The sequence below is a fragment of the Natator depressus genome, chromosome 25 (genome assembly GCF_965152275.1).
Source record: "Natator depressus isolate rNatDep1 chromosome 25, rNatDep2.hap1, whole genome shotgun sequence".
NCBI lineage: Eukaryota > Metazoa > Chordata > Testudines > Cheloniidae > Natator > Natator depressus.
Window position 1 is genome coordinate 788,684 of NC_134258.1, and position 14,932 is coordinate 803,615.

General features: G+C 46.3%; 1 protein-coding gene across 1 annotated transcript in view; it reads right to left on the reverse strand.

Annotated features, from left to right (window-relative positions):
- LMNB2 (lamin B2) overlaps positions 1-14,932 on the reverse strand; it is an 89,407-nt gene that overhangs the window by 26,428 nt on the left and 48,047 nt on the right. The gene's annotated exons all lie outside the window — the stretch shown is intronic.

Consider the following 14,932-nt stretch of genomic DNA (forward strand, 5'->3'; position numbering starts at 1 on the left):
AGATCCTGGCACCTGATGTGAGTAGAAATACTCAAAGCTCTTAGGAAGCATTGGTATCATCTATCAGCTCTTTTAGATGTACACAATATCAGAGGCTAGGGTCTGCCACAGGTCCTTAGCTGGCTCCAATAATTCCTTGTTGATCAGCATTACAAGATTTCCAGGCATAGTGTGGTGCAGAATACCAAATAATTTTAGGCTTCTCTTGAACCTCCCGTGTAAAGGGTCTCAGCTACATGTTTCACAAAGTCGTGGAAGATTCTGAGATTATCTGATGGGTGGCATGGATGGATTAAAACAGTGTCATCAGGAGGAGGATATTGGAGCTGAAATTAATTGCTCGTCCACTTCTGCACGCTGATCTTCCTCACTCCACCTCTAGTCTTTAGATTCCGTGACTGCACTAGCTGACCTAGATAACTGACTAACCTGCCATAAGGTGAAAGCAATCTAACCAGTATGGGGGAGCAGGAAGAAGCGGGGGGGGTGGTGTGGTGTGGTGTGGTGTGAATACCAATGTGATGGATACACATACACTCAGTGTCAAGAAAGGTGGCACTGAAAAAAGTCAGCAAGAAGTTGTTAAACAAGTCTATCCTAAACAAAGAAAGAGGCGGTTACTTACCTGTAACTGGAGGTTCTTTGAAATGTGTGGTCCCTATTGGTATTCCAAAGGCGGGTGCGGATGTGCCACAAGGTTTTCTTAACAGTGTCTGTTGACCCATGTCTGTCATGCATCCCCTCGTGCTCCCAGACAAGGTTATAAGCAGCCGTGTGTGTCATCACCTCTCCAGTGACCCTGATACCGCTGAGTAGTCCAGTCTGTGGTAGAGGCGTGGAAGGCAGGTTTTGGAATACAGGTAAGTTACCTCTTCTTCTTCGAGTGATGGTCCCTACATGTACTCCAAATATGAGTGAGCAGCACAGAGTTGGGTGCAAGGATAAAGTGGAAGTGCAGTATCTGTAGCATGGCGTGGCACACTGCAGCGTCCGCAGCCGCTCTTGGGTGATAGCGTAGTGGGCTATGAATGTGTGAATGGAATGTCACCTTGCCATCAGAGGCGGATTAAGCTTTTGTGGGGCCCTGGGCCAGGACAAGTGGTGCCCTCCCCCACCCCTTCTGCCTGCAGTCAGCCACGTCACCTCCACACTCCTGCCGGGGAAACAGGGTTGGGGCTTGCCCTGCCCCCCGTCCCCCCGGCACTCCTGCTAGAGAGCAGAGTCAGGGTGCTTGCCCTGCTCCCCATGGACAGGCAGAGTGGGGCAAGCCCCCACGTCCCAACTCCACTCCCCAGCAGGGGTGCTGGGTAGGCAGACGGAGCAGGGCAAGTGCTGCCAGGTGGACTTGTACAAAACTGAGGGGAAAGCCCACCATTTTGAGCCCAAGGTGGTAATCAAGGATGATAGGTATGGATATTGCACTCGGTGGTGATGGCAGTGAGCCCATGAGGTGAAACGTTTCCATTTAGCCCAGTAGAGGCCCTTCTGCATGTCCTCCAGCTTTGAGTAAGGATGTGTCGCACTGGAGCACGCTTTGTCTACCCTCAAGCCTCATCCAAAGGTGATGTCAAGAAGGCCTGGTTTGGGATGCTGGACTCGGCCCTGATCTTGCATGAGGAGATCTAGAAGTATACGGGTGAAGTGTCCAAGGAGGTCTGTGAACCAAAACTGACATGGCCAGAACAGGGCTATGAGTATTACGGTACCTCGGTCCCAGCAAATCTTGATTAGAACTTTTGGGAATAGGGGAATGGAGGGAAAGGCATAGTGGAGATCACCTGTCCAGGATAGTAAAAGAGCGTCACAATGTGAGTTCTCCCCCATGGCTCCCAAGAGCAACTGCGGAAGAGGTAGAAGAGAGTGGCATTGTGCAGTTCCCACTCGTGGTTGAGGTACAGAGTCCTGCTGAGCACATTGCCTGTGGAATTTTGGGAGCCCGGGAGGTACGTGGCTTGGAGCATCACATGATGGCTGATGCACCAGTTCTAAAGGTGGATTGACTCTGAACAGAGGGATGGAGAGCTGGATGGAGATTTGTTTGTTGATGTACACAACCGCTGCAACGTTGTCGGAAAGTAGTTGAACATGGCATGATTGACTCTGAAGAAGAAACGCCGGCCATACTAAACAAACTGCCTGCAGTTCTAGAACATTTATGTACATTCTGGCCTCCAGCAACGACCAGATGCCCTGGCCTGTGTGACAGGCTAGGTGGGCCCCTCACCCCAAGAGGAAGGGGTCTGCTGTGATGGTGGCCTGCGGAGTGGAGGTAGTGAAAGGGGTTCCGACCATGACCTTGGAAGGGCCGGTCCACCAGGTGAGAGGCCAGAACTGTCTGGGGGACAATGACTCTGGACTCCAAATAGTCCATATGGGGCCTGTAGATGGAGAAGAGCCACTGATGGTGGCAGTGCACGTGTAGACAAGCTTGTGGGGTCACAGAGATGCAGGCTCCCATATGTCCCAGGTGGATCGTAGTGCAAGAATTGTGATGGAGGTCCACAACTATGCCCGTCAGCGTTGCAAAGTGGTCTGCTGGAAGGAAGGTCCATGCCACAACTGAGTTGAGCCGCATCCCAATGAAGTTGATTGTGTAGTACAAGCACCGATTTCTCCTAGTTGATTTAGACACCCAGAAAGGTCAGGAGACTGCGAAGGGAGAGGATAGCGGAGGGAAGCTCTGGTTGGGATAGCGCAACCAGAAGCCAGCGTCCAGGTAGAGGTACACTGAGTAGCCAAGACAGCATATTTGTGCTGCCATGACAATGAAGACCTTCATGAAGACATTCGGAGCTGTGGAGAAAGGGAGGATTCAGACTTGGTAGTGGGGCTGTCCCATCTGGAAATGGAGAAATTTCCAGTGGGCTGGGTGGATGCTCACATAAAAGCAGGCGTTCTTCACATCAAGAGCCACGAACCAGGCCCCATGGGGAAGGGAGGGGATAATAGATGCCAGCGTCACCATATGGAACTTGGGTTTCCTGATAAAGATGTTTAGTAGCCAAAGATTGAGAATAGGGTGGAGCCCTTTGCCCTTCTTCAGGATGATGAAATACGGGGAGTAAAAGACCCTCCTCTCATACAGAGGTGCCACATGCTCTGTGGCGCCCTTTGTGAGAAGGGCATCTGCCTCTTGCTAGACAAGGCATTGATGAGAAGGAGAGATCTGACGGGGCAGTGTAGGGGAAAGAAATAAATTCTATGGAGTAACCGTGATAGATAATCTCCAGTACTCAACAGCCTGTGGTGATCTGGCCCCAATTTCGGGCAAACAGGACAAGACGGCCCCCGAAGATGACATGGGGTGCCATGGATGGCAACAGGGAGGGTTCGCAGTTCTCGAGCAACAAGTCAAAACTGTTTAGGTTATTGGTGGGCAAGGGACAAGGAAGTGGCGTGGCAGAGGGTCACCGCCACTGGGACTGGAGGCACCTGCGTGGGTGTTCCTGCTGCCACTGGGAGTAGGCTGGGTAGTGCACATATGTCCGGGGGCAGAACTTCTGGTGCTGTTTCTTGCGATGTGGAGTCGGAGTATAGATCTCCAGGGATCATAGTGTGGCTCAAGAATCCTTGAAGGAATGAAGGGACTCATCCGTCTTTCAGCAAAAGCACTTGTCCTGGTCAAAGGAGAGGTCCTCTATAGTGGTCTGGGCCTCCTGAGGAAAGCCAGAGGACTGAGTTGCATGAGTTGCAGTGCATGACAATGCCCATTGCAAGGGAGCGCAAGGACATGTTATTTGCGTCGACTGCCACTTGGAGGACCACACTGGTAACCAGGTGCCTGAAATTGCTGCTGCTGGTCAGACGGCAGTTTGTCCTTGAACTCTGCTAGCCTGGCATAGTTATTAAAATCATATTTGGCTAGCAGAACCTGGTAATCTGCTATTCAAAATTGCAGCACCGCTGAGGAACAGACCTTCCTCCCCAAAGGGTCTAAGCGCTTGGCTGGAGTGAGAACCTCGTGGGTGACTGGGGGACCAGAGAGAAGCAGAGAAGGCAGGTAAGGTATCTCCAGTTCCTCTGGCGAGAGAAGGGGCTCCAAATGGAAGGAGTCTGGGGAGTGCCCTTGGAGATGCCAGAAGACCACAGCAGCGTCCATGGGAGAGGCTGGACTGAAGGGTGTGAAGGTGGGATGGGTGGTGGGTGTGCTAGGGACTGCTCCAGATGGGCAGGATACTGGGGTGACCAGTGGTGCCGCCGGATCCTTCCTGTGCTTTGCTTTACCTTTGATGCAGGGAAGCTTGGGTACTGGTGGCGGCACGTAACATCTCACCTGACGTGACTCAACTCAGCTTAGGGAGGAAACACTGTGCTTAGAAGCAGTCATCGACAGTGACTTCCTCCTGTGCCCATGAGTGCTTCCTATCCTCATATCTGGGTTTGTCCTTCACCACCGGTACTGCCGGATCCAAGGTGTGAGAAGTGCTGGGAGGAGCTGCTGATGGATGCTGCACTGATGGTTCCAAGGGTCCCAGATCCAACTGCGTGTGCGGTCTCATGGCTTCCTCCATGAGGTATTTTCAGAAGCGGAGCTCCCACACTTCCCGAGACCAGGACAAGGAAGACTTGCAAATTGCACGACGAGTGGCGATGTGAGCCTCCCTGAGGCAGTAAAAGACACCGTTGGTGCTTGTTGTTCAGAGAGAATGAGTGTGGGCAAGAAACAATTTTTAAACCCTGGAATGTGGGGCACAGTCCCCCAGGGGGAGGTGAAAAACAAAGGAAGCATACCCCACTCAGGATAGACTAACACTAACTACTACTACATACAAGAAAAACAAGAAGAACTATACAGAACCATAGGGTTAGAAGGGACAGCAAGGGTCATCTAGTCTAACCCCCTGCCAAGATGCAGGATTCGTTCTGTCTCAAACATCCAAGACAGATGGCTATCCAGCTTCCTTTTGAAAAACTCCAGTGAAGAAGCTTCCATAACCTCCCGAGGCAGTCTGTTCCACTGTCCTACTGTTCTTACAGTTAGGAAGCTTTTCCTGAGATTTAATTGAAATCTGCTATGCTGTAGTTTAAACCCATTGCCTCTTGTCCTACCTTCTGTGGCAAAAGAGAACAACTTTTCTCCATCTTTTTCATGGCAGCCTTTCAAGTATCTGAAGACCACTACCATATCCTCTCTTAATCGCCTCTCTTCCAAACTAAACATACCCAGTTCCTTCAGCCTTCGCTCATATGGCTTGCATTCCATCCCTTTGATCATCTTTGTCGCTCATCTCTGGATCCTGTCCAGTTTCTCTACATTGGTGACCACAATTGGACATTACTCCAGCTGTCACTGGTTAGGCCTCAAGCAGAGCAGTACTATCACCTCCCGTGACTTGCATGCTATGCCTCTGTTCATGCAACCTAAAATTGCAATTGCTTTTTTTTTTTTGCGCAACAGCATCACATTGCTGACTCATCATGAGGTTGTGATCCACCACAATTCACAGATCATTCTTAGCAGTGCTGCCGCCAAGCCAGTTAGCCCCAATTCTATATTTGGTTTTTCTTCCTTAAGTGTAGCACCTTACATTTGTCTTTGTTGAATTTCATTTTGTCACCCATAGACCAGTTCTCCAATTTATGAAGATCCTTCTGATTTTTAGCTCTATCTTCCAAAGTACTGGCAACCTCCCCTAGCTTTGTGTCATCTGCAAACTTGATCACTATGCTGTCTATGCCTACATCCAGATAGGTAATAAAGATGTTAAACACCGGAACCAGAACAGATCCCTGTGGAACCCACTTGTGACCTCCCTCCAACCCAACATCATTCCATTAGTAGTTACTCTTTGTTTGCAGTTGTTTTTCTCCATCTTACCTATCAGAATGTCATGTGGGACTGTGTCAAAAGCCTTCCTGAAGTCCAGGTATATTCTGTCTACTGCATTCCCCCCATCCGCCAAATCAGTTACCTTGTCAAAGGAGAAAATCAATTTGTTCTTGGCAAATCCATGCTGGCTGCTAGTTATTACCACTTCGTCCTCCAGGTATTTGTAAACTGAACGTTTTATATATTGCTCTAGTCTCTAGCGTCTCAGGTATCAAAGTCAAGCTGACTGTCTCTCGTTCAGCCTCTTTTTCCTCTTTTTAAAGATGGGCACTATGTTAGCCCTTCTCCAATCTTCTGGGACCTTTCCTGTCATCCATGAGTTTGTAAATATTATTGCTAGTGGCTCTGATATTTCTTCAGCTAATTCCTTCAATACCCTCAGGTGAATAGCATCCAGCACGACTGATCTGAATTCATTCAAGTTGGTCAGAAGATCCGTGATGTGTTCTTTACTTATCCCGATCTGCTTCCCTTCCCCTTTATTGTCTATGGTAACTTAGGTAGTCATCCGGTCACGTGTTATTTTTTGTGAGAAGACAAGCAAAGTAGGCATTGAGCAGCTCTGCCTTCCTATCATCTTCCGTTACCAGCTCACCTGAGCAGCAGACCCATACAGTCCTTGATCTTTCTTTTTGTCTGACATATTTGAAGAACCACTTCTTATTGCCTCTAACATTCCTTACCAGCTGTAACTCATTCTTTGCCTTGGCTTTCCTGATTTTGTCCCTACCCACTTGTCCATGTATACTTCCTTGGTGACGTGCCCCTCCTTCCATTTCCTGCATGTATCCCTTTTGTTTTTAGACAGTTAAAAAGTTCCTTGTGCAGCCACACTGGCCTCCTGTGGCTGTTATCTTTCTCCTGTGTCAGAACAGCTTGATGTTGAGCCTGTAGTATTACATCTTTTAAGAACTGCCAGCCCCTTTTGACTCCTTTTCTTCCTAGTTGGTCTTTCCATGGGACATTGCCTACTATTTCTCTAAGCCGGTTGAAAACTGCCTTTCTGAAGTCCACTGTCCTTTTTCTGTTCTAATGTCCTCCTTTCTATAGGATCTTGAATGCTATCAGATCATGATCACTTTCTCCCAAGTTCCCGACCATCTTCAATTTCACAAGCAATTCATCCCGGTTGGTCAAAACGAGATCCAAAATGGACAATATGCAAGCTGTTTCCTCAACTTTCTGAATTTGAAAGCTGTCCCCTACACACGCTAAGAATTTGCAGGATATATTGTGTTTTGCTGCAATAGTCTTCCAACACATCACGGAAGTTCAAATCCCCCATTAATACTAGTTCATGTGTGTTAGCTAATCTGGTTACCTGCAAACGGAGTATGTTACTTTCTTAGCTAGAAGACTAAGAGCGCAAAGAAACAGGGGTTCAGACTCTGGCCATGTGGCGGTAAGAGGGAACTGGAGAGGCATCGACCCGCACAGTCTGTTATAACCTCGGCTGGGAACACAAGGGGGACACACAATGCAAGTGCGGGTCAACGGACACTGCTAAGAAAACCTTCTGACTCCAGCGCATACACACCCATGTTTGAAATATATATAAGGACTATCACCTAAAGAATGTGTTTATACCTCAATTTACATACAAGTAGTAAACTTACAGCACTGTGGATTTTACCAGAGATCTTAAACACACTTTGTTTTCATTTTCTGGGAACTTGGTTATGTTCTGGAAGAGAAGCAGCAGTGGACAGCTAAGGAAATTTGTTAAATCAATTCACTGGCTTCCATGTCTAAAAAGAGATGTGCAACTCTGCCCTGCACTGCACTTGTCTACATTAAGGAAATCTGTATCACTGTAGGTACACACCTATGTGCCCCACGAAGAGAAGTTTCTTAGAAACAAAGGATTTCTCAACAGTCAGAAACTTAGCCCTAATATCATCATTGTACTGGTGCAAACTCCTTATCTCTAGACCCTCTGCAGCAGCACAAACTGGGGCTTGAATTAACCTACACCTGCGTAAGCCCCACTGTGTGTCAGTGCAGCATGTCTATATAAGGAGCTGCACCACGGTGCGTAACGACAGCAATGTACCTAACCTAGAAAAAAATTTCTGAACATAGACAAAACCTCTGTTTCCAATAAATTTCTCCATGTTTGTACAGAGGTATCTAGGTTCAGGAATAGAAGCTCTTTGACTTTAAACAAGTCACTTAAACATCTCTGGCTTAATTTATCCATTGTGACAAAGTTCCTGCTCTACCTTGGGGGGTCTTGCGCTTATTGGCGAATTTGCTCGCCTTGGAGCTTCACGGCAGCCCTCAGCTTGGCCGTTTTTCTGAATTCACAGTCCAGGTCGACTCCTCCTGTGTCTGACCAGGATTTGGGAGGATTTGGGGGGAACCCGGGCCCACCCTCTACTCCGGGTTCCAGCCCAGGGCCCTGTGGAATGCAGCTGTCTAGACTGCCTCCTGGAACAGCTGTGCGACAGGTACAACTCCCTGGGCTACTTCCCCATGGCCTCCTCCCAACACCTTCTTTATCCTCACCACAGGACCTTCCTCCTGGTGTCTGATAATGCTTATACACCTCAGTCCTCCAACAGTCCGCGTTCTCACTCTCAGCTCCTAGTGCCTCTTGCTCCCAGCTCCTCACACGCACACCACAAACTGAAGAGAGCTCCTTTTTAAAACCCAGGTGCCCCGATTAGCCTTCCTTAATTGATTCTAGCAGCTTCTTGATAGGCTGATTAGAAAACCTGCTGCCAGTCTTAATTGTCTCCAGAAGGTTCCTGATTGTTCTGGAACCTTCCCTGTTACCTTACCCAGGGAAAAGGGACCTACTTAGCCTGGGGCTAATATATCTGCCTTCTATTACTCTCCTATAGCCATCTGGCCCGACCCTGTCACACCATCTACACAATGGGGATACAACTCCTAACACAGGCCTCCGCCTCATCATGCAGTGGTACTGGGAGGATTCAAACTCACATTTGCACAAGACTTTGAGATGGAAAGTGCTATGTAAATACTAAGTAGCATCCTTATGCAAAATTCTATTACCCACATGTTCAGCACAATTGATTGTTTGACTGAGCGGCAAAACATCCTTTTGACTTTCATTACTCATCTTGGTCAAGAGTGGAAGAGCAGCTTTTGTGTCTCAAATGGTAAACTTCCATGGCAATTTTGTCAGGCTATTCTAGCTTGAGTACACAAATATGTACACAGGAGCCAAGTGTACCTCAGCTTTGGTCAGCACAAAGCCGTGTCTTTCAACAAATTGAATAGAGCAGGTCTAATGCAATTAGTTTGGTTACATACAAATTTAGCACCATAGCTTTTGCATGGTTTATTTATTTTTCTTCATTAAAACATGATGTCATGAATTATGAGCTGTGTTCTGGCAGTTCTTGTTTTGCCTGTTACCTGGGAAAATGATGAAACGATAAACAAACCTTATGTAGTTATATGCATCAGGAGTACCAACAACAGATTTGTATAAAATGTGCAATATATCTTCAAAATGCCACCAGATGGATGTGTCTTGGCAGCACTTCAACCAACTCACTGTTGCTATTCATAGCTGGCTGTAGTGCCACTGATCATGATACTGTAGTGACAAGACTCAGACGGACCACTCTAAACACCAGGGGCCAGAGTTTTAAAGGCACCTAAAATGCAGACAGGTGCGTAATGGGATTTTCAAAAGCATGTAGGCACCTAACTCATTTAAACCAATGGGAATTAGGAATCTAGACACTTTTGAAAATACCACTAGGGACCTATCTGCATCTTTAGGTGCCTAAACACATTTTAACATATGGCCCCTGACTCTGACCATATGACATTTGCATACATCTGTTTTACATACATTTCAAGTAACATGCCACTGAAGTTTACTAATTCTAAATGGGACATGAAGCTCTTATATTTCTGCCGCTAAGGAAAGAGAAGCCTCCAAGACCCATTTCAATGCAAGTCTAAAGGAAATCAGTGAATTTGTTTCCATAACAGATCCATGCTGTTTGTCTCATCCATCCTTATGATGGATTCTCTATATTCCTTACCACCTTATGCATTTTTTTAGATCATAAGAACAGCCATACTGGATCAGATCAAACGATCCATCTAGCCCAGTATCCTGTCTTATGACAGTGGCCAATGCCAGGTGCCCCAGAGGTAATGAACAGAACAGGTAATCAAGTGATCCATCCTCTGTTGCCCATTCCCAGCTTCTGGCAAACAGAGGTTAGGGACACCCTTCCTCTCCATCCTGGCTAATAGCCATTGATGGACCTATCCTCCATGAATTTATCTAGTTCTTTTTTGAACCCTGTTACAGTCTTGGCCTTCACAACATCCTCTGCCAGAGTATCACAGATTGACTGTGCATTCTGTGAAAAAATATTTCCTTTTGTTTGTTTTAAACCTACTGCCTACTAATTTCATTTGGTGACGCCTAGTTCTTATGTTATGAGAAGTAAATAATTCCTTAGTTACTTTCTTCATAACAGTCATGATTTTATAGACCTCTATTCACATCCTCCCTTAGTCATCCCTTTTCCAAGCTGAAAATTCATTTTTCCTCATATGGAAGCTGTTCCATACCCCTCCTCATTTTTGTTGCCCTTTCCTGAACCTTTTTCCAATTCCAGTTTAAACTTTTTTGAGATGGGTGACCACATGTGCATGCAGTATTCAAGATGTGGGCATACCATGGATTTATATAGAGGCAATATATTTTCTCTCTTAATGATTCCCAACATTTTGTTAGCTTTTTTGACTGCCACTGCACATTGAGTGGATGTTTTCAGAGAACTATCCACGATGTTAAGATCTCTTCCTTGAGTGGTAACAGCTAATTTAGACCCCATCATTTTATATCTATAGTGGGGATAATGTTTTCCAATGTGCATTACTTTGCATTTCATCTGCCATGTTGTTGCCCAGTCACCCAGTTTTGAGAGATCCCTTTGTAGCTCTTCACAGTCTGCTCTGGACTTCACTATCTTGAGTAGTTTTGTATCATCTGCAAATTTTGCCACCTCACTGTTTACCTCTTTTTCCAGATCATTTATGAATATATTGATTAGTATTGTTCCCAGTACAGACCCCTGGGGACTGACCATTTATTCCTACCTTTTGTTTCCTATCTTTTAACCAGATACTGATCCATGAGAGGACCTTCCCCTCTTATCCCAGGACAGCTTACTCTGCTTAAGAGCCTTTGATGAGGGACTTTAGAATCATAGAATATCAGGGTTGGAAGGGACCTCAGGTGGTCATCTAGTCCAAACCCCTGCTCAAAGCAGGACCAATCCCCAATTTTTGCCCCAGATCCCTAAATGGTCCCCTCAAGGATTGAACTCACAACCCTGGGTTTAGCAGACCAACTATAAAGTCTTCTTTTGTTTCTGAAAGTAGTGGGCAGTATTAAATTTCAGACTGGGCTAGATTCCTCAGCTCTCGTCCCCTAATGCCCCTACTCTACTTGCGCTACATGGATGACCTCTTCATCATCTGGACCCATGGAAAAGAAGCCCTTGAGGAATTCCACCATGATTTCAACAATTTCCATCCCACCATCAACCTCAGCCTGGACCAGTCCACACAAGAGATCCACTTTCTGGACACTATGGTGCTAATAAGCGACGGTCACATAAACACCACCCTATACTGGAAACCTACTGACCGCTATTCCTACTTACATGCCTCCAGCTTTCACCCAGATCACACCACACGATCCATTGTCTACAGCCAAGCTCTACGATACAACTGCATTTGCTCCAACCCCTCAGACAGAGACAAACACCTACAAGATCTCTATCAAGCATTCTTACAACTACAATATCCACCTGCTGAAGTGAAGAAACAGATTGACAGAGCCAGAAGAATACCCAGAAGTCACCTACTACAGGACGGGCCCAACAAAGAAAATAACAGAACGCCACTAGCCATCACCTTCAGCCCCCAACTAAAACCTCTCCAACACATCATCAAGGATCTACAACCTATCCTGAAGGACGACCCATCACTCTCACAAATCTTGGGAGACAGCCCAGTCCTTGCTTACAGACAGCCCCCCCAACCTGAAGCAAATACTCACCAGCAACCACACACCACACAACAGAACCACTAACCCAGGAACCTATCCTTGCAACAAAGCCCGTTGCCAACTGTGTCCACATATCTATTCAGGGGACACCATCACAGGGCCTAATAACATCAGCCACGCTATCAGAGGCTCGTTCACCTACACATCTACCAATGTGATATATGCCATCATGTACTAGCAATGCCCCTCTGCCATGTACATTGGTCAAACTGGACAGTCTCTACGTAAAAGAATAAATGGACACAAATCAGACGTCAAGAATTATAACATTCAAAAACCCGTCGGAGAACACTTCAATCTCTCTGGTCACTCGATTACAGACCTAAAAGTGACAATTCCTCAACAAAAAAAAACTTCAAAAACAGACTCCAAGGAGAGACTGCTGAATTGGAATTAATCTGCAAACTGGATACAATTAACTTAGGCTTGAATAGACACTGGGAGTGGATGGGTCATTACACAAAGTAAAACTATTTCCCCATGTTTATCCACCCCCCCGTCCCCCACTGTTCCTCAGACCTTCTTGTGAACTGCTGGAAATGGCCCACCTTGATTATCACTACAAAAGGTTTTCTCCCCTCCCCACCCCGCTGGTATTAGCTCATCTTAAGTGATCACTCCCCTTACAGTGTGTATGCTAACACCCACTGTTTCATAGTCTCTGTGTATATAAATCTCCCCACTGTATTTTCCACTGAAGTGAGCTGTAGCTCACGAAAGCTTATGCTCAAATAAATTTGTTAGTCTCTAAGGTGCCACAAGTACTCCTTTTCTTTTTGAAGAAACATTGTCTATCTACACAACTTTGGTGGTGCAATGAGTAAATTTAAAAAAAAAAAAAAAGGTGTTGGATTTAGGATATTAGCCATTATTCACATAAAAGAGTATACACTGTTTTCAAACCTGACTGATGGGGGCGGAAGGTGGGGGGAGGAGGAGAGGGCACGGCCCATAAAACCTTCATCAGGAGGTACAGTTTTCTGGCTGATTACATCCTTCAATGAAGAGTTTATGTACAGCTGCTGCAATATAAAATAAAATCAAAGTGCCACCAGCTAATCTTTGATTAAGAATTGTCTGGCAAATTAGTGGACATAAGTTGCTATAGGTCACTGAGTCAGCAGTTTAAATTTAAAAAAGGATGAAACTTCCTAGCTTCCTTTGCTTAAAATGTTCACTTTGGTAGAAAAATTATACTACTTCCTCTAAGTCTCTGGTATCCCATGCATTTCTTGAATGCTTTATTTCATTTTGGGGAAGTTATATGGGAGGTCAGACTAGATGATCACAATGGTCCCTTTGGGCCTTGGAATCTATTAATATGGTGGATGGGGAGGAGGCTAAAGGTGTTTCACTTTTTTTTTTTCAAAGTGTGTTCTTAACTCAAGTTAGCTAACTTGAGTTAAAATCCTAGTTAAGACAAGCAGTCTGTAGCTTCACGTGTGTTAGCAGACCAAGTTAAAGACTAGAGGGAAGCCTAAGGTTACCCTGGGTTGACCTGCTAATTCACATGAAAACTAAACTGACTTGTCTTCACTAGGAGTTTACCTCATGTTAGCTAACTTGAGTTAACTCCCCTTTTTACCTAGTGAAAACAAAGCCCACTCTAAAGCTCTATTGATCAGGCCTCTTTCAAATTAAAGATGGGAAGAAGTTACTCACCTTGTGCAGTAACGATGGTTCTTCGAGATGTCTCCCCCTGTGGGTGCTCCACTCTAGGTGTCGCTGTGTCCCTGTGCCGAAGATTTCTCGCAGCAGTACTCGGTTGGGGGAAGGGCATGTACAGGAGTCGTCTCGTGCAACCATTGGCGCCTCCTGTAGCGCACTCCCCTGACAAGCAGAGGGAAGGAGGGTGGGTAGTGGAGCACCCACAGGGGGACACAACTCGAAGAACCATCATTACTGCAAAAGGTGAGTAACTACTACTTCTTTGAGTGGTGTCCCTGTGGGTGCTCCACTCTAGGTGCTCGTAGGACAGTACCCCACCAGGGTGGTAGGGGTTCGGAGTTATGTACAAGTGTGTGATGAGAGCACTGTAAGGCCAACAATAGAGTCTGAGACAAGGCCTTGGGTGATAGCATAATGCTTTGCAAAAGTGTGCTCCGATGTCCAGGTTGCAGCTCTACAAATATCCATTAGGGGGACATTGGTTGTATTCTTGCACAGATTTCACCATGGCTCACGTTGAGTGGGATCTGATGTCCACCGGTGGGGGGCGGGGGCGGCGGCGGGCTGGTGGTTCTTTGTGATGCAGATGGTAGCAAGTTTGAATATAGGTAGAGACCCATTTGGAGAGTCTCTGGGTCAATATTGTAGAGTCCTTGGAGCGCTCTGCTAGAGACAAATAGTCTTGGTGACTTGCGAAATGGTTTAGTTCTGTCCAAGTAAAAGGCTACAGCCCGTCTGACATCTAGCATGTGCAACACTGCTTCGCGAGAGTCGTTATGTGACTTGGGATAGAAGGCAGGTAAGTGCACAGTTTGGTTAATATGAAAATTTGTAGCCACTTTGGGCAAGAATTTTGGGTGAGGACATAACATGTTGTCGTCTTTGGTAAATACAGCGTACTGTGGTTCAGCCATCAATGCTCCTATTTCGCTGACACATCTGGCAGACGTGATTGCCACTAGGAATGTGACCTTCATTGACATATGAAGGAGCGAGCAGGTTGCTAGAGGCTCGAAGGGTAGTCTTGTGAGACATCTGAGCACAAGATTGAGATCCCATGGTGGTGCACGTTGGCGTACTTCTGGGTAAATGTTCTGTATACCTGCTAGAAAGCGCTGTGTAATCGTGTGAGCAAATATTGAAGCCCCTTCTGTCTGTTCGTGGCGAGTCGTAATGGCAGGGAGGTGTACTTTAATAGAGCTTATGGCTAATCCCTTTTCCTTCCGTTCTTGTAGGTAGTCTAGGATCACAGAGGCGCCTTGGTCGCATCTAGCTGTTTTTGCTGACCCCAAGGGAGAATCTTCTCCACTTGTGGTGGTAAGTATTTCTAATGGTGAGGCGATGGCTATTTAATAATA